This window comes from Anolis sagrei, chromosome 3 (genome assembly GCF_037176765.1).
Source record: "Anolis sagrei isolate rAnoSag1 chromosome 3, rAnoSag1.mat, whole genome shotgun sequence".
NCBI lineage: Eukaryota > Metazoa > Chordata > Lepidosauria > Squamata > Dactyloidae > Anolis > Anolis sagrei.
The window spans coordinates 191832242-191857833 of record NC_090023.1 but is presented as its reverse complement, the minus strand read 5'-3'; the positions used below and the strand labels follow the sequence as shown (position 1 = coordinate 191857833).

General features: G+C 39.1%; 1 pseudogene; it reads right to left on the bottom strand.

Moving 5' to 3' along the window:
- Positions 1-10859: 10859 nt before the first annotated feature.
- LOC137096587 (delta-aminolevulinic acid dehydratase-like) overlaps positions 10860-25592 on the bottom strand; it is a 39412-nt pseudogene continuing 24679 nt past the window's right edge.

Below are 25592 nucleotides of genomic sequence, written 5' to 3'. Positions count from 1 at the left end.
TCTGAGTTGCTGTGATAGGCAAAACTTGAACTAAATGGAGGAAATTTTCTAAGATGCTAATTTTAGCTAGCCAAAAGAAATATCTTAATGCTAAAATCCTACCGTTACAGCTGACTTGGGATGTGGTGGGCTTATCCTCACAAGAAGATTGGATGCAAATCTTTGAGAGTCAATTGTCAGGGATTATAACACTGTATCCTATAGTGCAAATCCTGATGACAAGATGACACCTGTGTAATATGATTCTGTATAGGGATATGGTGCATGGGGTTGCAACATGTAAACATTTTGCAATGTACAGCAGTTCTGATGAAAATTATCCCCACATTTGATCCCCTGGGGGGGGGGGGTCACAAGGGGATTTCAATGGGGTCGCCAAAGACCATCAGAAAACACATATTTTTGATAGTCTTAGGAACTCCTTTGGCAGAGAAGGCTGAAGATCTCTCTCTCTCTTTGTCTTTCTTTTTTGGAAATAGATGGTGTATCATCCCACCAAAAGCCCTCCTCCTGCTATGATTGGCAGCTGGACTCACAGCCAAGGGGAGGGCTATTTCTGAGATTCCAAATGGGGAGGGGAGAGTAGGCATGCTTGGCACATGGCAGCGTGGTGCATATACATGGGTGAAGGAGAGCACACAAGCCTGGAGGGAGGATTGTGCCAACGAGTCCCTTCAAGGTAGGGGGAAAAGTGCCCATGCAATGTGGGACTGAGAGTGGCCCAGCAGCATCAGGAGAAGGAGCAGCAGCAACAGCAACAGCAGCGGCTTAGGTAATTTGTAACGCTATTTTTTTAAAGAAAAAAAGCCAGTCTTTCCTTTTGTTGTTTATTAATGCTTCCATTAGAAAATGCATAAGAATGTGAGTGTACTACAACTCCAAAAATTGTGGTTCAATCCTCCCCAAATCCCACCAGGATTCACAGTTGGCCATGTTGGGTCTGTGTGCCAAGTTTGGTCCAGAACCATCATTGTTTGAGTCTACGGTGCTCTTTGGATATAGGTGAACGACATCTCCAAAATTCAAGACCAATGCCCACCAAACCCTTCCAGTATTTTCTGTTGTTCATGGGAGTTCTGTGTATCAAGTTTGGTTCAATTCCACCACTGATGCAGTTCAGAACGCCCTTTAATTTTAGGTTAAGTATAAATCGCAGCAACTACAACTCCCAAATGACAAAATCAATCTCCCCACAAGTATTCAACTTTGGGTGTATCAGGTATTTGTGCCAAATTTGGTCCAGTGAATGAAAATACTTTCTGCATATTAGATATTTACATTATGCTTCATAACAGTAGCAAAATTATAGCTATGAAGTAGCAACAAAAATAATTTTATGGTTGGAGTCACCACAACACGAGGAACTGGATTAAGGGATAGCAGCATTAGGAAGATTGAGAACCACTACTCTAAATCAATCTAAGCATAATCACAGGTACTATGTCAGAATAAATCTGGAGAAAATTTTATCAGTGGTTTGTAGTCCTAGTTTACATCTCAAGACAAATATACACAATGGTTTATGGTTCTCTCATGCCTCAAACTATAAGTATAAGCAGTCAAGTGGATAAGATCCTAGATCAGAATTGTGTAGCATATCTATATGTATGGGATGATGTACTGATTATGCTACCCATTTTTTCATTTTGAATGCATATTGTGCAAATGTACACTTCAATGCAACTTCACATCTGCATGTGCAATGGTGCCAACTTCTTATCCTCTACGTGAATTTTATATGGACATCCTGCTTTGGACAAAAATGCCCTGCTGCTTCCATAGGAGAATTTATGCATATGTAAAAAAGAAAACATTATTGTGGTCCTAGTGTCAGAAAAGAGAAAGCTGGTGAGGCTAAGGGCAGTTCCAGACAGGCCTTTACCCCAGGAGAATCCGCGTTTTAAAAATGCAGATCTTCCTGGGGCCTGTTCACACACCCCCCAGAAAGCAAGCGCTTTCTGGGGTGGGTGTCCAGATGTTCTTGCGGAACTTGCCCGCAAGAACATCTGGAGGCCCTCCTTGAAGTCCCCAGACCCCTTTGAAAAGTTAAAAAAAATACCTGGCCTCCATTACAGTCTTGGAGCAGCTCTCCCAGCTCATAAAAATGATGCACCAGGACAGCGGGGAAGGAGAGCCATTCCCCCCCCCCCCACGCCGGCTCTCCTTGTGCGTCATTACTACGCGCCGGGAGAGCTGCTCCAAGACTGTAATGGAGGCCGGGTAATACTTTTCAAAGGGGTTTGGGGGCTGTGGGGAAGGAGGTGGGTATTCCCACAGTTTTTCGGACTAATTTAGTCTGGAAAACTCTGAGAACGGTGTCTGAACTGCAGTCCTTATACCGGAAATAATTGATTTATTCCACACCTTCCAGGAAGGTACAGAATAAATACACTATTTAATTAATTCACCACAAACCAGGGTATTCCTGGTTTGTGAAGAATTAATTCAAGACTGTCCAAAATGTTGTCTGGACAGCCCCTTCTTTATTGAGAGAGTTAAAGGTTCTGTCTGGACGGACCTTAAGACTCATCATTGCAATACTATTACATGTGAAACAACTATTAGTTTCAGTTCTTTTAAAAAAATAGTCCAATGTTAGCTTTCATTTATATTGTGCAAAGTATCAGAAATGCATTTTAAACACAGTGAGGGTACCGTCGCAGGAGACATGTTATTAGATATAAAACTGCGGGTCATTGTTTGCGTCTGTTTTATGTAATTAACACAACCCTCAAGGACTAAGAATTCATTAAAGGGGGATTTTGCTGTAAAATATGAGTCTTGTTTTCTAGAGCTTTGCACTACTGTCTATATAATGTGACTCATTTGAATCTTAAATGTGTCTGGCATGATTCATCTTCTGCTGAATTATGTGGTATCCAGTAATGAAGGGTGAAAGCTACAAATGATTGTGACAGAATATTTCTCTGGGGTATCTAAAAATAAATGACTGCTATGAAAGAACACTTATGGTTTTTATTTATGCATGACATAGCAAATTATTATTTGCCATGAAAGCAAGTTATTATTTCTCAGAGCTTTTAACTAGCCCATCTTTCAGGTTGGCATGATGAAAGCCTACCTGAGTTCTGATCAGCAGCATAATTATCCTTTTGGAAACTTTCAGCTGCCAATTTGGCAGCTTGCATTCAGATGTGATGGAAGTTCACAATATCTCTTGTTATCAGGATGTGATTTGGTTCATGGCTAATACTTACATACAATAGTCTCCAAGTCACAATGTTTCTCACAATAGTTCAGTGGGAAGCACCAACTCAATTGTGAGAATGCTTTGCTTTTTCTACATAACTTATGGCATCTCACATCTAGAACAAGAATTTTTGAATTGTTAAACTAGATGCAAATTGGATGCATGTCCTAAAATGAGAATGGTGAAGCAAAACAAAACAAAAGACAACTTTCCTAAGGGTTCAAGTTACCACTGATTAGCCTTGGATGTTTATTACCATTACGCTTTGAATAACTTCCAAGATTTATATTTTTCTGAAACTATCAGAAATAAAACCATTTCAGATAATCCGCTGACTACTCTAGATTTTCTAACTTGTGTTGGGCAAAACACACAGTATTACAAATTTACATACAGTGTAAAATGGGATGAGAGAGAAAATGTTAGATATTAATGTTTTTACTGTTGCCGGTCCATATGAACTCTCTTCATATGAAAGTGTATCAATACTTTCCTCTCTGCCTATATTTATCTGTAAAATAACAACATAAAAAGGAGAAAAATGAGAGAAAGGGAAAATGTGTCAGCACCTTTAAGAATTCACTTTTTTATTTATTTTACATCATTATACATATAAGCCCATTCCTTCAGATGCAGTGTGAAATGGCATTAAGGCCTTTGGACCACATTGAAGTAAGGAATTTGTGTATTCTCTATGATCAGTTCCAATTATCAAACCAGGTGAGGACCTCTTTGGACCAGCTGATTTTATGTCGAGTTGTCAATGTCAATGTCAGTCCTACATGAAGCATGTTACATTAATCCAAACAGAATGAACTTAAGTTATGTGCTACCTGTGGACAGATCTGATGTCTCAAGTAATGGATCCAGCTACCAACCAAGCCTGAACTGTGTGAATACACCCCTAGTCAAAAGTCTTCACTATGCAAATACAAACCATGAGCACCTCCAACCTCTGAACCTGTATTTTCAGGAAGAGTGTAATCAAGTACAATCTCAGTCCCTATTTCTACTGGAGGTACTAATGATGATGCACATAATTACTTCTGGAAGCATTCTATGATACTTCCACTCCAGCTGGAAGATGGATGGGCATGACACAGGGGAATGTCTTGTGGAGGCCCCTCCTCCAACTGGAGTGGAAGTGATTTTTGACACCATTTTCAATATGCGAGGCTTCCCTTGTTGTGCCGCCCAGGTGACACTCCTCTGTGATATGAGGGAAGTGTCACTACGAAGGAGTGATGCGTGGCATGATGGATTCTCCCTAGCTGCTCATTTCCACATCAAAGCAGGATACTTCACCAGGCTAATATGATGAGTTCATAAGTGAATAGGAGTCAATCACTCTGTTGAGTAAGTACAGCATATAAAGATTTTAGAGCAGGAGAGAAAAAAAAAACAATAAAGCAGCAAAAAAAGAAAGAAAGAAAGAAAGAAAGAAAGAAAGAAAGAAAGAAAGAAAGAAAAAGAGCTAAGACTTGACTGGCTGTGTTGCATTATCAGTCAGTCAAGCCTTACTGGACAGAGAACACCATTAGTAAACATAATGAGAATGATATTAGATAATCACTCAAAAAGGTGACAACAGGGAGTGGGTAATACACAAGCTTTTCTAATTTATTTGGAAATCCTTTTACGAGGGTTGAATGAAAAGTAATGCCTCCACCTTCGTTACCTGGGTTTGGATGGGAATATTTTAATAAATCAAATACAGAAATAATCCTTAAAATGTGCTCTTTAACTACCACTATTCACTTTTCAACATAATTACCAGACAATTGGATACATTTCTGCCAACGATAAACAAATTTTCTAAAGCCGTCACGAAAGAAGTTGACACTCTGTTTCCGCAACCCATTGTGCGCAGATCTTCTGATAGCCAAGCAAAGCAATAATGTGACCCACAAGTTCTTGTGAAATGCCGATTATGCTTGAAATTTCTCTGAGTGATACGATGATCATCCTGAATCAATCTGTCAACCTTTTGCTTGTGAAACTTGGTGGTTGCGGTCACAGGATGTCCAACTCTTTATTTGACATGAAAGTCAGATGTTCCCACCTCAACATCTTTAAACTTACTCGCCCAATGCTGCAGAGTACTCACATCAATACAATCACCATAAACAGCTTTCATTCTCTGATGAATCTCCTTTGGGGTGACACCTTCTGCTGTCATGAATTCAATGACTGCACGTTGCTTAAGTCGCATTGACCGACCGTCTGAGCAGGGTTCCATACTTCACACTTTAACAACACAACTGTTCAATGCTAAGGCTTCCCGCCAAAATGGAACTGTAGAGGAGAATCTACTGAACAAGCCAGTACCTGCCACATTCCAGTACTGTCATCTGTTGAGGAGTTACAAAGGTGGAGGCATTACTTTTCATTCAACCCTCGTAGTTTACTGTTCAAGGCAATTAAACAATCTGGATATACCTTTTGGTCATATTATTTTGCAAATATAGTAGAGTTTTGCTTATTTGACCTTCGCTTATCAGACATTCCATCTTATCCGACAGTCTTATCCAACATCCCCCTTTTCCTCCAGCATTTCCGCTTCAGTTAAAAGAGCACTCCCCAACTCTCTCTCCATTCCCAATAAGTGAAAAAGGCAAGACAAGGAGGAGGAGGGAGGAAAAGGGGAAAACAAGCAGGATCAGAAGCAGAAGCATCCTCCATCCTTCCTTCTGTGATTTCCACCTTTTCTGCATCCAAGCACTTCCTGCTGGGCCACTCTAGCCCTGAGGAGTTACCTTGCTTTAACCCTTTGAGTCCCTGTTGTTAGTATTCTAGGTGCCTAGCACCACATAGGACGGTTAACAGTAGGACTGACTCTTATTCACAGTAGGAGACTCCGTATTATCCAACATTTTTGTTTATCCAATGTTCTGCCGGCCCATTTATGTCGGATAAGTGAGACTCTACTATGTGTCAGAACAGCCATACAGTTAAATTGGAAGTAGGAAGCACAATCTTCAGGAATATCTGATCTATTCAGTGGTCTCTTTGGTACTGTTCATTGCATGGGAGTTATACAATTTTTATTTTGATTCCAGTATTTCCTTAAAAGTCTAACATTTTATTATCTATACACTATGAGATGAATTGGTCAGGTATGTATTAGATTGTTGTGGTTATTATTAGCATGCCCTGTTGTTTCGGTCAACAGTTAAGTTGAGAAGAACATCAAGGTTTCAGGCTGGAAAATTAATCAATAGCTCTGGAAACAGCTGGTTTCTGGACTTGACCTTTGCTGCTCAGGTAGCAACACAAAACACATTAGGCAATGCAAAAGGCTAATGACTACAGTGCTATCAGCTGAAGTTAATGTCAACTAGGTTGTTGCTAAACAGGATGTTAATTGGATAACAGGTGAGCTTCAATTAGAAACATTTTAAATTTGTGTAACACAGTTTGGCTGCAGATAGTATAAATAAACAGTAAGATGTTCAGCCAGCTATGAGAAATCTTTTAGTTTAGAAAAATAGTGGTTTCTGAAACAGCTGAAATCTTAAAAGTTATCCTTTGATACATTATCTTTTGGCTATTCAAGTAAGACAAAGTTTAGTTTTAAAAGACTTGGCCAGAATTAGTTCATTAGGACATGCATAGTCATTGTCCCTGATCTCATTAATTTATTAAACATTATTTCTTTGGGTATCCAATTAACCCACTCTGCCAAAAAAATTTTTCCCCTTTTCTCCAATGTAGAACATGCTGTTATAAGTTGAGGAAATTTTGGCCTTCCAGCTATTAGAAATTTCAGCTTCTAAAAATGTTAAGAGGATAGGGGAGCTGTCCTCCTAAACATCTGAAGGTCATATATCCTCTGCTTTGGTATTATTGCTTTGGTATTGTTGCCAATATTTTTTTTTCTTCCACTCCTGTTTTCCTTTTAGTTTGCTATTCTTTTATTCCTATTTCCACTCTTATTTTGCTGCCTTCGACTCCAACAAAGAGATATAAACTCAATTTAGAAATGAATGAATGAATGATCAAAATCACATTTCCCATAAGAACATCTAGAATATCAGTGAAGCTTACACACATTTTTTCCTAGCTATTAAAGGTGTGTGGGTATAACTCAATCAATTCTTTGGCAATGGGTTGTTGTAGATTTATTGGACTATATGGCCATGTTCAGAGGTGGCCCTAGGTAATTTTCAACAGTAAGCAAACAGTATTTTGGCACCTCCCAAACCAATCACTGATATATATTTTCTGTTCGTCATGGGAGTTCTGTGTGCCATATTTGGTTCAATTCCATCATTGGTGGAGTTCAGAATGCTCTTTGATTGTAGGTGAACTATACATCCCAGTAACTACAACTCACATATGTCAAAGTCTATTTTCCCCCAAGAGCGCCTCAAAAGCACCCCTGGGCAAAATCAACTATAGTGCAAATGCTCACTTTGTGTAATGGGTTGAGCCGCCTCTGGCCATGTTCTAAAAGCAATCTCTTCTGATGTTCATCTAGAACATGGCCCTATAGCCCGAAAAACCCACATCAATCCAGTGATTCCGGCCATGAAAGCCTTCAACAATTCCTTGGCAATTATTTTTAATCTGAACTGGGATCCTCAATATTATATATGTATGTCTGAATTACAGATATACTGTACAAGATTCCTATGCGTCTTATATATAGGATGGAGATGTACTGCTAATATTGCACATGGAATTTAACACTCCTTCTCTCAGGGGTAGAGCCCTGTTGTGCTATATGCCAAAGCAATTGACACCTGCTGTGTTATCACCTCAGGCTTCTTGACTAGTGCTGTTTTCAAGCCTGTAGAGTCTAAAACACCACTGTGAACATTATTTACCATCACAATGCCTTCATTATAGGCTACCAAGTTGGCCAGGGAATATTGCCTCCCATTTAAATGCCTTTTGAGTGAGTCTTACCTCAACATAGCCTCAAAAATAGCCAGCAATAAATGTCAGCAATATGCATTAATGTATCACAGTGAAAATGGCATTTAAATTTATTTATTTATTTATCGTGTTGTCAGCAACCATACCATTTTATTTCAATTCTAACAGAACAAAACAAACACACAGATTAAAAAGAAAAGAAAAGAAAAAACACACAGATTTTGCAACTTGGTAGTTGGTTAAATGTCCTTTGACCAGTATCTGGCCACTTGGAGTGCCTCTGGCGTTGCTGCAAGAAGGTCCTCCATTGTGCATGCAGCAGGGCTCAGGTTGCATTGCAGCAGGTGGTCAGTGGTTTGTTCTTCTCCGCACTCGCATGCCGAGGATTCCACTTTGTAGCCCCATTTCTTTAGATTGGCTCTGCATCTCGTGGTGCCAGAGCGCAGTCTATTCAGCGCCTTCCAAGTCACCCAGTCTTCTGTGTGCCCAGGGGGGAGTCTCTCATCTGGTATCACCCATGGATTGAGGTGCTGGGTTTGGGCCTGCCACTTTTGGACTCTCGCTTGCTGGGGTGTTCCAGCGAGTGTCTCTGTAGATCTAAGAAAACTATGTCTTGATTTAAGTCATTGATGTGCTGGCTGATACCCAAACGGGATGAGCTGGAGATGTCTCTGCCTTGGTCCTTTCACTATTGGCTGCTACTTCCCGGCGGATGTCAGGTGGTGCAATACCGGCTAAGCAGTGTAATTTCTCCAGTGGTGTGGGGCGCAGACACCCTGTGATAATGCGGCATGTCTCATTAAGAGCCACATCTACTGTTTTAGTGTGGTGCAATGTGTTCCACACTGGGCATGCATACTCAGCAGCAGAGTAGCATAGCGCAAGGGCAGATGTCTTCACTGTGTCTGGTTGTGATCCCAGGTTGTGCCAGTCAGCTTTTGTATGATGTTGTTTCTAGCGCCCACTTTTTGCTTGATGTTCAGGCAGTGCTTCTTGTAGGTCAGAGCACGGTCCAAAGTGACTCCCAGGTATTTGGGTGTGTTGCAATGCTCCAGTGGGATTCCTTCCCAGGTAATCCTCAGAGCTCGGGATGCTTGTCTGTTCTTAAGGTGAAAGGCGCATGTCTGTGTTTTAGATGGATTAAAATGGTAACTGTCTATAAGGTGATTATTGCTACAAGTACTGTAAAGCCAACCAGCAATAGCCTTCATGCAGTGAAATTTGGGGAAATCTTTGTATATTATACCCCAGACCATACACTTGCTTTCTAATATAGACAATGATAAATATCAGAGCCTGTGAATGTTTGAGAAACAAATGAGAAAATGCTAGGGGTGTGCAATTTGGGAAAACTGAATCCTATATACGGGATCATTTTTGGTTGGGATTCCATTCTGTTTTTTGGGAAGTTCCTTAAATCAGGAGGGGGGAAATGCCACTTCTTGGATCTGCAACCAGAAGCTCATTTTTTGCTTCAGGAAAATTCAAACATTGGTTTTAATGGGGGAAATGGAGAGACTCCTCTTTCCCTCATTTATGGCTATTGGGATGAAAATGGCCACACTTTTTGGACACATTTATCCCTGTAAGCCTTCTAAGTTTCAGAGAGTTTGGATCATCCAATGCTTTTTAGGATTTTTTTAAGGAGAGAGAGATTCAAAGAGGTGAACTAACAAGAAGGGCTTGGGGTGGGGGGAGGTTGCTGGACTGGTGCAGGTGCATACAAGTCAAAAGGTAGGTCTGGGGAGGGTATAGCAGAGACTGAGAGTCAAAGAGGTAAAGGGGAAGAGGAGGAACTTAATATCATTCAGTCCTTTTATTTTACTAGTAATTTTGCTACGAAGGAGTGGTCCACCCATCCCCCCCTAGAGAAATTGCTAGTAAAATACAAGAAGGACTGAATGATATTAACTATAAAAAGTTAATGCAGAAGAAAAAGGAATTCTTAAAAAAAACCCTGATCCATTCCCAAAGCACTAAACAGCGGCACTGAAACACACAGAGATAGTGTATCTCTCCCTCTCAAATGCCAGCTTTGCAAAAAGACACAAGATACACTTTCATTTTCTGAAGGGGAGGATGAAAAACCCACATGTGGCTGGTCTTCTCTAGTGCCAGCCAAATACAGCTGAATACAGAGATTGGCTACCACATGTCCCATTATTGTCGGTCTCTGACTGCTTCGTTCACCTGTCTCGTATCCAGGGATTCAGTTGCTGATTTTAGCTGGAACATTAAGCTGATATCGTGCATACCCCTAGAAAATGCTCGGATTTTTTTTCATTTTTCAATAAAAATTAATGTTTTTCATTTTAAAATAATCATATTTGACAACAATTCTCATCTATAGATGGAGAATATCATTTCAAAATACATGATGGACAGATAATTAATCTAAAGACAATAATAATTTTCTTTTCTCTGATTTTTCTATATGTCCTTAAAGTATGAAAATAGTTCCAACTCTTCCAGCATAAAAATAGGGCAGGGGAAAACAATGTTTTGTTTTTTGTTTTTGTTTTGGATGAGCAGCCCCTTTTGGGGTGGGCACCATGGCACTATCAGAAAAAAAGCAAGTGTATGGCTGAGATCAAGGAGCACCCCCTGAAGAGGTGCTGCATCATGACAGCAATGCCTAGGGCAACTGGTCAGCTCAGGGGTCCACCAGGGCTTTGGAAGAGGGTGTCTCTGTGTCTCTATCTGGGAATGACCTGTCAGCCTCCTTGCCATTTCTGGGTGAAGGACAGACAGATGGACGCAGCATGGCTCAGGCCTGGTCCTCCTTCATCAATTGCAGAATTTGCAGCACGAAGTATGCGATGATTGCATTGGTCCCTGCTCGCCTGAACCTGGCCAAGGGTTCCATCACTACGGCCTACAGGTCAAAGGCCCTGGCCTGCACCCTGTGCCAGAGCATGGCAAACTCCCCGGAGACATGGTAGATGGCCAGCGGGTGGTTGGGGTGTCTGTCCTTGACCTCCCGCACCAGGTCCATGCCAGGCCATCAGCAGGTTGGCTCCCTCCTTCACATCCCAGTCCGCTGCCTGCAGAGCCAGCCCTTGGGATCCCGGGGAAGGTGGTAACACTGCTGGTCTTCAAAAGCAGGCTTGGACAAGGCTGCATCCCGGAAAGGGCCATAGAAGCAGGAGGCAAACTTGGAGCTGTAGCTCATGATCAAAACCTTGTTGCCCAGGTCATTGGAGATTAAGTCCTCCTTGATGGCCCGGATGCACCCATCCATCATGTCTGAAGGAGCCACAATGTGGCACCCTGCCTTGGGGTAGGCCAGGGCCACCTCCACCAGCCTCTGGCAAATGGCCTCGTTCTGAAGGGTGCTGTTGGTCTGAAGGATCCCACAGTGTCCATGGGAGGTGTAGGGACACAGCAGACATCACAGGCAATGAGCAGCTCAGGGAACAAGGAGTTGACCCTTCGTATGGCCTGGATCATGGGGGTCTCTTCACCGTCGGCTGCAGAGCCGCACTCATCCTTGATGGCTTTGTTGGGAACCCCAAACATGAGGATGCACTTCAGCCTGTCGGCCACCAAGGGGTGCAGCAGCTCCTCCAGATGGTTGACCCCATGCTGGGCCAGGCTAGGGATGTTGGCAATGGGCTCCACCACATCTGGGTTGTCGCTTGTACAGGACAGCAAATGGCACAACTTGCAGGAAATTAGGCAGGAAAAGGCCTTCCCTTCTTCTCTTCCACCCTCTGTATGCCAGAGACTTCTTTATTCCTTAATACAAATTCCAGCACATTTTCATAGTCCATGAATGGCAGCCACAAAATCGGAGAGCAGCATGAGTGGAACAAATTGCATTTGTATATATAATGCAGTCCCATGGAAATCACTATAATTAATTTTATAACTGCCTTTACCTAGCTGCACATTCATTTCTACACACATGAATTTCCTAATGAGGCTGATGATTATTTCTTATTCTCTTATGGAAGCATTTTATTTATAAATATTAAATTAAAATGGGATAACTGAAGGGAAAAGTGGCAGTCACATAAATACCAGATGAATTCGTTATGATAAGTGCTACTCCAATAAAAACCAAATTAGTCCAATACCAACAGGATGCTTAAAATGAAGTGTTATCAGAACACCTTGCAAGGTACATTCATGGATCATTTCAAATGTTTTCAGAGGATATTAAATGCTGGTATGTAAATGTGTGCCCCTACAATGCTTTATTGGAAATATTGAGTAAGCAAGTACCCTCCTACGGAATTTTTGTTGGATCAATACAAGAAGTCAAATCCTGTGTGACGAGATCATCATTCTTTACTTTAGAAAACACTGGAGTCTACTTGGCATCATATCAGGAACTGGCCCATGAGTGATATATTTTATTATATTGTGACTAGATGAGTGAGTCAAAGTTTTGATGAAATGGACAAGACTTGACAGGGGTCTTTAATGAAGCAACACAGAGACTTTTAAAAAAGTAGTGGCACTACAGCCAAGGAAATTAGGGGTGTACTGTGGATTTGGACAAATCCCAAATTGAATCAGATGGATTTACAGCTTATTTGAAAAGTTACTTGTAGGAAGAATGAATATCATGGCATGAGTCCCAGAGAGTCACTTTAGCATTACTCGTTTCTGGATGGCTTCAAAATATCATTATATCCATTCTTCTTAAACAGTAACTTCTCCAGCTCCACTGGTTTATAGATCAAGGAGGTATCCGAATTCTCTGAAGCAACCAAATCTCAATCTTTACTCTTCTAAAGATTCATTAATAGTTTGGATTGGAGGGGCACAGAAACATACTTTTTCAAAAAAAGGATTGGATATATGAAAAGGAAAGCAAGAAATGGGGAAAATACATACAAATAAGCATGGTGAATTTAAAGATGTTAGTGAAACTGTGAATAGGGATAAAGGTGTTCATCACCAGCCAAAGATGTACTTAATTCTTCACTAAGGCCCTTTCGCCACTGCCCTATATCCCACAATCTGATCCCAGATTATCTGCTTTAAACCAGATTATATGAGTCTCTACTGCCAAATAATCAGGGATAAAAAGATAATCTGGTCAGTGTGGAAGGGTCATAAGGCCCCTTCTACACTACCATATGGAATCTAGATTATTTGCTTTGAACGGATTATATGGCAGTATAGACTCATATAATCCAGTTCCAAGCATTGGTTTCCAGGTGGAAGGCAGTCCCTTGACGCGCCTTCCTCTTGGCACGTTTCTCTCTTTCGCCCTCCATTCGTGACTCTTTGAATTCTACAGCACTGTTGGTCACAGCTGATCTCCAGCTAGAGCACTCAAGAGCCAGGGCTTCCCAGTTCTCAGTGTCTATACCAGTTTTTAAGGTTGGCTTTGAGCCCATCTTTAAATCTTTTTGCCTGCCCACCAACATTCTGTTTTCCATTCTTGAGTTCAGAGTAGAGCAAGTGCTTTGGGAAACGGTGGTCGGGCATCTGGACAACGTGGCCGGTCCAGTGGAGTTGATGGCGGAGGACCATTGCTTCAATGCTGCTGGCCTTTGCTTCTTCCAGCATGCTGACATTTGTCTGCTTATCTTCCCGAAAGGTCAGTGGTTTAATCCAGTGAGTGGAAGAGCTCTCATCTGTCAGCTCCAGGATCTCATTTAGGGACATGAGAGAAGCTTCCCACAGGATGATAAAATATTCTAGCGTCCCCTGGGCAACATCCTTGCAGATGGCTAATTCTCTCACACCAGAAGCCACTTGCAGTTTCTCAAGTCACTCCTGATGTGATTTTTTTTTCTAGTTATCCCCTCCCAAATAAGGCATATATGATGAGATCCAATAAATCTTGACTACTGCCACTCAGCCCACTCCATCATTTTCTTTTGAACAAAAGCATTGTTGTACCTTTTACATTCCTTTTGACACCAATATCACTATTGCCCTGAGCAATGTTTCAACAATGCGAAAGCAGAGAGGAAGTATCATGTTCAAGAACTACCTCAATGTCTCAAATGAGACTTCAAAGACACTTCAGTGTAAGCCATCAAAGCTCAATTTGTAGTATTTAAAGAGAAGAGATTGACACAATGAATCCAATATCTGCATCAAAGTATGCTGTTCCCATGGCAGCCCCCCCCCCCCCCCCACGCACAGAGTAAAAGGAGCATCCTAAAAGCTATACATAGTAAAAGAATTGGTCTAACCTCTCTCATTTTAGCAAGGGAAAGGAATTAAATGAATACATGAAGTGAAATAACATTTTCTATTTTATTTTGAGTAGAAAAGACCCACTTTTATTTTTGAAAGCCATTTTTTCAATAAAATCAAGAATTGACTATAGTTACACACAGTGTAACTTTTTAGACACAACAGAAATACTTAGTTTTGAACTTCAGTGCCCCTATTATGATCAATATAATAGCTTTGCTCTAGTAACTCCACGGGGTTACATAAAACAGACTTAACCAAGGTTTTCACTGACATTTACTAAAGCCCATCAAGAACATATGATGCCTGAAATACATTTAAGTTTTCATAGTTCAGTTTATGGTTGTCCAAGCCACCAACATTCATCAAGGTCCAATGTACTGTGCACAGATAAGCCACAAGGGATGTTTCTGTCAAATCAATACCCAAAAAGTTGTTTGCATTGGAGCTGCTAAGTAATTTGAGATAGCAGACTCTGAAATAGCAATATTCAATAGTGTTGATATTTGGGTTGGGGTGGGGAAGATGTAAGTTCAAAATGGAGATATTGAGCAAATGCATGTACTGGTTGATTTGTATCCAGTGATTTATGAATCTCTGGGCCTTTCTACACATTCTGTAAAAGCCAGAAGTAACCAGGTTAAAAGAGGGGGTGGCTAAACAACATTTAACCAAAGTGTGGGATTGATCAGGTTAAAAGTCAGAAAGCACGTGTTAAAAATGTGCACTCAAAACCCAATTCGGTCTGAAAAAAGCATGCATTTGCATGACTATATATCCTATATCATGCAAAACATGTGCTTTCCTTCCCTTCCCACTATGAAGACTGCTCCAGTGCACATGCACTTTTCAAAAGCCCGAAACAGCTGATCAGCCGATTGGGATATCAAACACACACATAGGTGGTTCAAGGTGAGTATTCGCACAGTTAAAACTTGTGCGCCAACTGCACCCGTACCTTGGGAAGTCTGACTTGGCCACGGTAGTCCACGCTCTGGTTACATCCCGTATAAACTACTGCAACGTTCTCTATGTGGGGTTGCCTTTGAAGACTGCTCGGAAGCTTCAAATGGTCCAGCGTTCGGCAGCCAGGTTCCTAACAGGAGTGGCACTCAGGGAGCATATTACTCCTCTGTTGCACCAGCTCCACTGGCTGCCAGTTTGCTACCTGGCACAATTTAAATTGCTGGCATTAGCCTATAAAGCCTTAAACGGTTCTGGCCCTATTTACCTCTCCGAATGCATCTCCTCCTATGAACCGACTAGGACACTAAGATCATCTGGGGAGGCCCTGCTCTCTGTCCCGCCTGCATCACAGGCGCGCTTGGCAGGGACGGAAGACAGGGCCTTCTCAGTGGTGGCCCCTCGGCTGTGGAATGCCCTGCCTGCAGATATCAGATCGGCCCCCTCCCTGCTGGCATTTCAGAGGAAAGTGAAGACCTGGCTGTTCGAACAAGCATTTGATTAAACAGTGTAATTGAACATAGGAATATGGAATAATGGATGATGAGACTGGATTCTGATTTTACTGTTGAGGCGCTAATGATTGTTATACTGATGTTTAATTATTTATGTTACAATTGTTTTTAATTGCCCTATACTTGTCTCGTGATGTTTTGTATCGATGTTGTTCACCACTTTGAGTCACCTGAGGACTGAGAAAAGCTGTATATAAATAAAGTAAGCAAGTAAATAAATAAATAAGGTAAGCACAAACAGAGAGCAATTAGAACTCTCTGAAACTCTTTGTTTTACATTTTAAAATCTTAAACAGTGGATGAATTAACAATTGGAGAAAGATCTGTCAGATGGTTTTTTTAAAAAAAAAAATCCCTCTTCTATGCACTGGATCTCATATGCGCACATGCTAATCTGCTTGTGTTTATATTAAAATGTTTGCATGTGTACATATACAGTACATTGCATAATGGAGGGATTTTTAAAAAATTCAGCTGGATGTCCCCCATTTGGCCTCCATCTTGATCTGCTTCAAAAGAAGGCTGTGAGGATGATGGGGGACCATTTTCCAGGACTGACAAGTCTGTGTGTGAACCTGTTGCAGGTCTCATTATTTTTTACTCAGTTCTAAAACACGGATTTTTGCACTGTCTGGAAGTGCCCACTTTCTCGCAAATTGTACACAGACTCAGTAAATGTAAGTATATATATTTTAAAAGAATCTGAATAACACTCACCAAGCACACCTTAAAATTGGTAATAAAGCATCATCTACCATAATAGAAAATGGAATAATATAAAGGCATCATCTGACACACCATCAATAGATAAATGGAATTGCCACTGAAGAAATGGTCTCTGAATTTGGTTTCATTATAGAGAGTTCTTTAACTGTGTTGTCAAAATATATTACTGTCAAATTGGCTTAACTAATTATCTAATTAAGTTTAATTAAGTTATTCTTTCACCTAGGCAGTCCTGGTTACTGGGTAGCAAACACTCCTTTTTTTACATGCAATATATGTGACTTTTACAGTGAATCGATTTTTTAAGTTCCATGGATTCGTACTAAATACATATACATGCCAGTGTTTCACACCTTGTTGCTCTTCTATTTCCAACCTTCATCTGTTTTTCTGCCATACTTCATATGTCCACAACTGTACCACTACTTCAATTCAGCAGCCCTCTTTCTTGGACATACCCACCACATCCCTAAATAAAAACATAGCAATAACCAATTTTGTGTTTTTTTAAAAAATAAATGTTATGATAAAAAGATAATAATTTCCCAAAAAATCAGTGAATTGGTGAAACGTTCTGAAACTTAGGAAGCTTGCATTCATAAATGTCTCCTACAATTGTGCCAAGTTTCATCCTGATAAGTCTAAAATTATATAGAAATGAGTCTCTAAAGTTTTCTTATTAGTGCCAATGGACCAAATCTTATCAGAATGAAAATGGAACTCCAGATTCCTAATTAGGGATCCAAACACTCCACTCCTGAATCTCCTGATTTTTCCCAAAACCAGAATGGGGAGGGGAGGAATGCAAAACAGAACCAAAATAATACGGACTTCACAGTGCTAGCAGATTGGTCATTATCATGAAGATATGGGGTGAATTTTACTGTTAGTTCTATATCAGAATAGAATAATGAGAGAAGAAACTATCCTGTGTGTTTTTGGACTGGCTAGGTGATTCTAGGATTTATAATTTAAAAGCTGAGCAAATAAGCCACAATCAAAGTTAGAAAGCACTAGTATTTTACTAATTAGAATACATTGAACTGGATGGCCCTTAGGATCTCTTCCACCTATGATTTTACAAACTTTGTTGATGTAGTCACATTGATAGAGTGTCTCAAAAATACCTGACTCTTTTGATTAGTATAACCATTCTCACTGAAGAAGTTACTTGAAAGCCTGCCTTGCTTGAGTTGCATGGGTCCAGTTCTAAACTGCCCCATTGTTCTTGGCTTAATCCTATTATTCTCTACTATACTGAGTGGCCTGTATTTGTAACCTTCATACAATTTATCCCATAACACTTACATTTTTAAAGAAATGTATCATGAACACACATACACACATAGTGCTGTGACCAAACACTGCACAAGATGTAACAGAACTCCAGAGGATTCAAATGTTCATGGTGGTTGAGTTGATATGCTAGGGACAATAATACTTTGTTGGAAGATGTTTCCTGTAAAAAGCAGGCATTTCTGCAGCTCTAAAGTAAATGTTCCCATTTCTATTACCTCTAGAGATATTGTTAAGCACTGTCCTAAAGCACAAAAGAGCACTTTTTCATGTTGTCATGAGATTTATAACTCAGGAGCCATCACTGAAAGCAGAGTTGTTTTGTCATCTATTTTTGAAAAATCAGCTATAGAGAGAAGGAGCATCAATGAGGTGTAATAGTTTGTGAATCAGACTAAGGCACTGGGAAAACAGAGTTTTGAATTCAACTGTCAAAGTCAGTTGAATGATCTTAGGCAATGTATACTCTCTCAAATGTAGAGGAGGGCAATGACAAATATTAGACTCATAGAATCATAGAGTTGGAAGAGACCTCATTGGCCATCCAGTCCAACCCCCATCCAAGAAGCAGGAAAATTGCATCTTCTTGAACTCTATGATAGTGTCAACACAAATCTGTATGTAACAACCCCGTATGTGTGCGAGAGAGAGAGTGAGTGTGTGTAGAGGGAGATACAAATGGGTTAAAAGCTGTTTCACATAGTAACAATTGTGAGTTTTGTTTCCAAAAGGTACCAAATCCATCTGAACAATTTTTACATAAATTGAAAAAAATGTGCTGAGAATATTCATTCTCTTGCTATAAAATGCACTTTGATACATTTTAGTTTGTATGGAATATTTTACTCCTAGCCAACAGTGTGCTGCTACTTATAAGACACTTTTCATTTTTATTTCTTATTTTTTGATTTTATACTGTTTGGAAAATATTGCACAATTGACTATATGGGAACATTTATACTTGAGCTCATATGAAATGTCTATCTATAGAATATTTAGTATTGTAATCAGGGTTATTCACAAACCTCTAGAGTCACTTCAGACCCCAATGTAAAAATTGAAAGAATATTCAACAGTATTAAAAAAAAACATTGAAAAATCATAGTGTTCAGGATCTCCAGCAAGAAAAATCCCAGATTGGTGAGAATCTTTGCAATTTGGGATTAATCTGTGCAAAATTCAAATGTCCTTGTTTTCCACAGAAATCAGCATTTTCTGCTATTTCCAGTGTAGAAATCTTAATTCATGCAGTTTTATGTAAAGAAAATGCTATTTTCTATGGATTCTGCACAAAATTAATCTCCACTCACAGTATTTTCTACAAATTAAGATTTCTCCATTAATATATTATTTTTCATGCTAAAAAGGCTTAGTGCAAAACAACCATATTATTTATTATTTATTTATTTTCAGTGTTTATATACCGCTTTTCTCACCCCTGGGGGTACTTTACAAAAATAATGGCCAAATTCAATGCCTTACATACATAAATCCAATCATAAATCAAACAACATATGTCTGAGCATAAACTACAATAGGGCAAATTCTCCATAAGATAATAGAACATTTAAACATATACAAATTAAAAACAGTTAATAAAAATATTAAATTCAGATGATCCAATCCCATGAAACATATATGATGTTTTTCACTTCAGAATGAATCCCAAATTGTAAATAGCATTAAAAAAAACTGCATGGTTTTGAAAGACATTCTTGAAGTGGGGAAACTTCACTAATACATTATATTTGAGTTGCCATATCCTCCTTCAAAGAGCAATGCTTGAGAAGCAATGATTAACAGTACTTATCACACTAAAATAATAACAATATTATCAGTCGTTATCTTATTTCACAAAACATATATTCCTTTTCCTTCCAAAAACCATCATATTATAGTTAACCAAAGGAATTGAAAGGGTCTTTATAGTTGCCAAACAAAAGAAAAATGATGGCCTGATACTTTCAAAGGGTTTAAGACAATGTTTTTCAATTACTGCAAATTTTATTTATTTGCACCCAGAAGAGAACTGCATCTGCTGGATTGGATTCAGGGTTTTATTTTGCTAAGAGGCTCCTACTGGTTGAAGGAATGAGGTCGTTATTTGCTAAATCACCAACACCACCTCCCCTATTGTTTGGAAAGGGTCCCCAATGGACCAGAGTTTACTTTGTGGAAAGGGACAGCCATGGGACATTTCAAGAACAAAGAGAGGAAATAGCCAAGATTGCTTCCCCCCAATTATCTAGTGGAAAAGTTTTGCTGATTCTAACATTTCCAGAGATTGGAGAGATACTTCTGTTTGTTGGAAACTGATGCTGGCTCCAAACCAATACTTCTGTACATAATGCTTTTTTGTTCATTATGCAGAACACAACAAAGTTATAGATGATAGATAGATAGCTATAGATATAAACTGTAGGAAAACAACCTTAAGGGAAGAGATAAGAAAGATTAAACCAGAAATAAACCACTCCACATTATTTATGGGAAAAGAAAGGAACAACTTCTAAAACAGAGATGAAGCAGAGATTAAAAATATGAATATATATATATATATACACACACACACACACACACACATGCACAAAAGGGAACACAAATAAGCTTAACAACAGCAAAAACAAAATGAAACTAAACAACTATACATGTACTAGTATAAATTAGTTTGAGGCCAGTCATTTGGAAAACTTTTATAAAAAATATTTGGATAGCTTTCATAAAGCATTTTGAAGTTTTGTGTGCATACTCTGTAGAGCTTTAAAAGATTTTTGTCTTCTGTTTCATCTTAGGGCCCTTCTACACATGCCCTAAAGCATGAAGGAAACCGGGATTAAAGGGGGGGGGGGGTGCCTGAATGACTTTTCATGAAAATTCTCACCAATTCACATTAACAGCTAAAAAACATGTCTTAAAAAGGCGCACTTAAAACCCACATAAGTGAGAAAACAGATTTAGGAAGAATTAAAACTACAGGATGGGATTTGGTTTATGGATCTCTAATATTTTATTATTCCTTTACACTGGTCTAGCAACAACAACAAGTTTGACATGGCCTAAACCATTTGTTACTTCAAAGCAGACCCACTGAATTAACTGATGAATGAGCATCCAACACTTATGTAAATCTTATTGATTCAATTGGTTTAGTTTAGTTAGTACTAGCTATTAAATCTTGTGGAGGTATAGAGAGACAGCATGGAATAATGATATGAGCACTAGCCTGCAACTATGGAGACCAGGGTTTATATCCTGACTCAATCATTAAACTCACCAATTGACTGGGTTGTTGTAGGTTTGGCCATGTTCTAGAGGCATTCTCTCCTGATGTTTAGAACATGGCCATATAGCCCGAAAAAACCTACAATAACCCAGTGATTCCGGACATGAAAGCCTTCAACAATACATCGCCAATTGACTTTAGGCAGGGGGACGGCAGTGGCAAACTTCTTCTGAACAAAATTTGTCAAGAAAACTCTGTGATTGAATCACCCTAGGGTGCCATAGATTAGAGTCATCTTGAAGATGCACTACAACAACAAACAGTTGAGGTATTGTTAGACTGTAACTACCATCACTCTTACCCAATAGAGTCAAGTTGAAGCCCCAAAACATATGGAGGGCTGATTCAACTTTAGTTGAATATTTCTCATTTTTATTTAGTAATCTAAAACAGCTCCCCCCCCCCCCCCAAGTTGTCATCCTTGGGATTTTGAGAGCTCCAACTGCCACCATACTCGGCTAGGAAAGCTACTTATTTGAAGAGTACTAGGATATGGGAATAAGATCTAAAGCTAGCCATATAGTTGTGTGTTTTCTTTTTCTGTTGCCCATATGTTAGCTTCCTCTTAGAATTCATTTTAATATCACCTTACTCTGCTCATAAAATAGCTTACTCTATAGGCCAGCCTCCAGCTGCCTAACTGAATGAGCAATAATACATATGTGGGTCATCCCATACAGTGGCCTCATTTATTCACCATCTTGAAAAATACATAATGTCCTTTCCAGCCTTAGTATATTTTATCCCTAAACAAGGGATGGTGCCATCACATACATTAAGTTATAAAATATCATTTCCTCCTCCTTAGCTACAGATAACAATGTGCACGCATTATTCGGTGTAATGTGTCACATTTTCATCATCCCTTTTGCAATTTCTCTAGTGGGCAGAAAATGTTACTCCTGCCATAAGCAGGAACTCGCTGAGCTATGCATGTAATTTCACTAACTCTTCTGAAGGGCTTTAAGTACGGTCCCTAAATAATCTCATTAGCAGTAGTTTTCAGACTGATTGACTCCGTGCAAAAGTAGGTGTAATCCTGTTTCTGACACTGAAAGTTTCCTTATTTGAGCTTGCCTGTATTCATGACTATGACACATGAGACATACAGTGGTAAATTTAAATGGCAGGGAGACTGAGCTGAATCCCGCTGAAGGAATTCAGGAGTCAGCAGCAGTCTTTATCCAATTAATTGGCATGTCACAGTAAAATAACATTAATGTAAAAATATATACAGACCTTGTGTGTATTTTCACAGAAAACAAGCACTATTAATAATGGCCAAGCAATCATCTGCTAGTTCACAAACCTGTAAGGGGCTAGACTTATGTATTGATTTTTAGTAGCAAATTTAATGTAACATTTCTTCATCCCAATTCATTTTATGATGTTTTAAAATTAAAACTGTGATAATACCCTCTCACTTTTTTGTATGTACCTGTAAAAGTGATTGGGTTTGTTTCTTACATATCCTTTCTTCCTTCCATTCATCAAAGAACATATCTATAGGACATGCTTGTAGATAAATCATAGTCTAATTGAGATCTTAGGAGCCCATGTTATACTGAATCAGAAAATAATAATAATAATAATAATAATAATAATAATAATAAATTATTATTATTATTATTATTATTATTATTATTATTATTATTAAAACCAATCTTTCTAGTTCATATTTGGATACAATGGGAATAGGCAATATGCACACTACCAATTTTGAGGCTGTGTTGTTAACTGGCCTAAAGTTGCATTTGAGTTATGGCCACCCTATGAATGAGAGACTCCAAAGGCACACTGTAATAAACAGCCCTGTTCAAGTCTTGCCAACGTTTTTCATGGAGTCTGTTGAATTGTAATGTAGGCTTCCCCTTTTCCTACTGCCTGCCATCTTGCCAAGCATCATTGCACTTTCAAATGAGTCACTGCTTCTCATGATATATCCAAGTATGGCAATTTCAGCTTAGGGTGCTTCCAGACATAACTAAAACTCACATGGAAATGTGGTAAAATAACCTGTTTCCACATGGGTTTTCGTCCCCAACCTCAACCCAAACCTCAGGCTTTCCCTATTAGGGAATTTTAAGTCCCTCATCTAACTGCAAATCCTAGGATTTCATAGAATGAAATAATGGCAGTTGAAGTACCGTCAAGCTGCTAGAATTTGTAACACTCTAAGTATGAATCTAGTGCATTAGGAAACTGCCCTTCCATGTTCCAAAGTATCCTTTTAAAATGAGATGGGGGTATACAGATAGAGAAATAGAAAACCTGGAAATTATCTTGGTGTTCATGTAGTCAGAAGGGCAACTGTAATTGAACTAGGTGTGATCCTCAGTGGCAAGATATATTATTAAAGACCAGCGTCAGAGTTATTCATATCATAGTATTTACAATGTGTGTGTATATTTGTGAAATGAAGACAATTAAGAGAGCTAACAGGGAGAGAACCAATTCATTAGAAGGTTGAAGGTAGTGATAGAGGAGAGTTCTTCAATCACTATGGTCTGCCAAAAAGGGCTAATCAATGGGTCTGATATAAATCAAGCCTTAACTCTTAAAAAAAACCAAGATGACTAAACTAAAGTTATCACATTTTGGAAAACCCATTAGGAATTAGGAACCCATCCATTGAAAAAGCTCAGCAAAACTGAATGCAGTTAAAAAAGAAGACCATATTACAAATATAATGACTCAATAAAGGAAACTACAGCTTGGAGCAGGGCTATTGATAACAGGGGTTCACAAAGGTCTGTCATTTGTAGGATAGTCATAAGTCAAAGCCACCTTGACAGTGAATAATAACAAAAAATAGCATGTTCTATTAACCCCCTGTGAAATAAGTGTAGCCAACCTTTTGATAATTCTGTAGGATATACATACTTCGTTTGTTTAATGACATTGTACTGCACTTTGTTTACTGAAATGTGAAATTTCCAAAAGACTACAAGAAGTCTCCACATAAAACATTGGTATAAGTATACATGTTTTCTATTAGTTAACATTCCTGTGAGTGAACACTAGAACAAAATGGAGAAGTCTGTTATTTATTGAAAATAATATCCCTTTAATGGGCAATATCAAAACACAGTGCTATGAATATAATATTGAAAATGATCTACACATATTTCACTAAGCCTCTATTATTTTAAAAGGTTGCTTGTTGTTTTATTCTACTTCTCCATTACCCGCAAGCCTTTTTTTTACAACTATATGAGTGATATCATGAAATGAGACAGCAGCTGCAGTATAAATCTAGATTATAGCAGCATGTCTCATCTTGCCTTTAAGGGGTATGATGACAACATCCACTGAGTGTATTACCTGTTTGCTACCTTTATGTTGTGCCAGACTGTCCTTGTACTCTCAATCAGGCATGATAAAAACATAGACCATGCCTGCCTATGCTTTTTCTTCAGAATCCCTACCAGTTCATCATTAAATTTGCTTTGGCAGCCATAAAATCATCAGTTTTCTAAACATGTAAATAAAATCTGTTAGAGCTGCTAAATGCAGTTGATTGTAATGCAGAAGACTAACACAAAACTCCACAAGGCAATTCTGAAAATAATTCTATGCAGAATTACACTACGTAACACAATTTTTGTCCCTGGGTTATAAATGTCAATTCCTAATTGGTTCTATCATAAAAAACATGCAAAAAAAGTTTATCCTGCACCACATTTTGCTGTAGTTTTTCAATGAATATCTGGTAGAGTCTCAGCCAATTCAACATAGTTTGTGGCAGCAAGAAAAACGAAAAATTCTGAATATAACAACTTCTTTCAAAGTAAATACTCACAATTAAACAGGAAATAACAGTTTTAAATTAGGAACAGATAATATTTCTAATTTTGTTGCATAGTGTTATCAAGGGTTTGAATTTGAAAGGGCTACCACGGAGATGAGGCAAACTAGGGGTTGTCAGCAGGCCTTTTAGACACAAGTAGTTTGGCCTGCTCTCTAAGGACTTTGAGCTCACTGGATTTAAATTGAAAAGCTGGAACATGAAATTCATGAAGTCAAAACTTAGAGCATTATTCTATTGGCCACTGACAACAATAAAAGACAGAAGACCAGCATCCAGCCATTTATATCAAACTTGCTTGATTATTTCAGAGATTTTGTCCTGCCTTCCAGTTACAGGGGTTGAAACAGTTTTGATATGCCTAAATCTATTTGCACAAAATGTTTACACTTCCATGGTCAAGTCAAACATTCCTAGATCTTCTCCATTTGGTCGTAGAAAGAAAGTAATAATAACAAAGCATTCCAAATATGGCAATTATTTTGACTGACATTAGCTTCATTTATATATAAAAATTAATATGTTGTTGCACCGGGATTGTGGCGCAGGTGGATGAGTGTCAGCTGCATTAAGATCACTCTGACCAAAAGGTCATGAGTTCGAAGCCAGCCCAGGCTGGAGTGGGTGTCCAGCCATTGTGTAGCCTGTTGCCGACCTTTGCAACCCGAAAGACAGTTGCATCTGTCAAGTAGGAAAATAAGGTACCACCTTGTGTGGGAGGCTAAATTAACTAATTTATGAGGC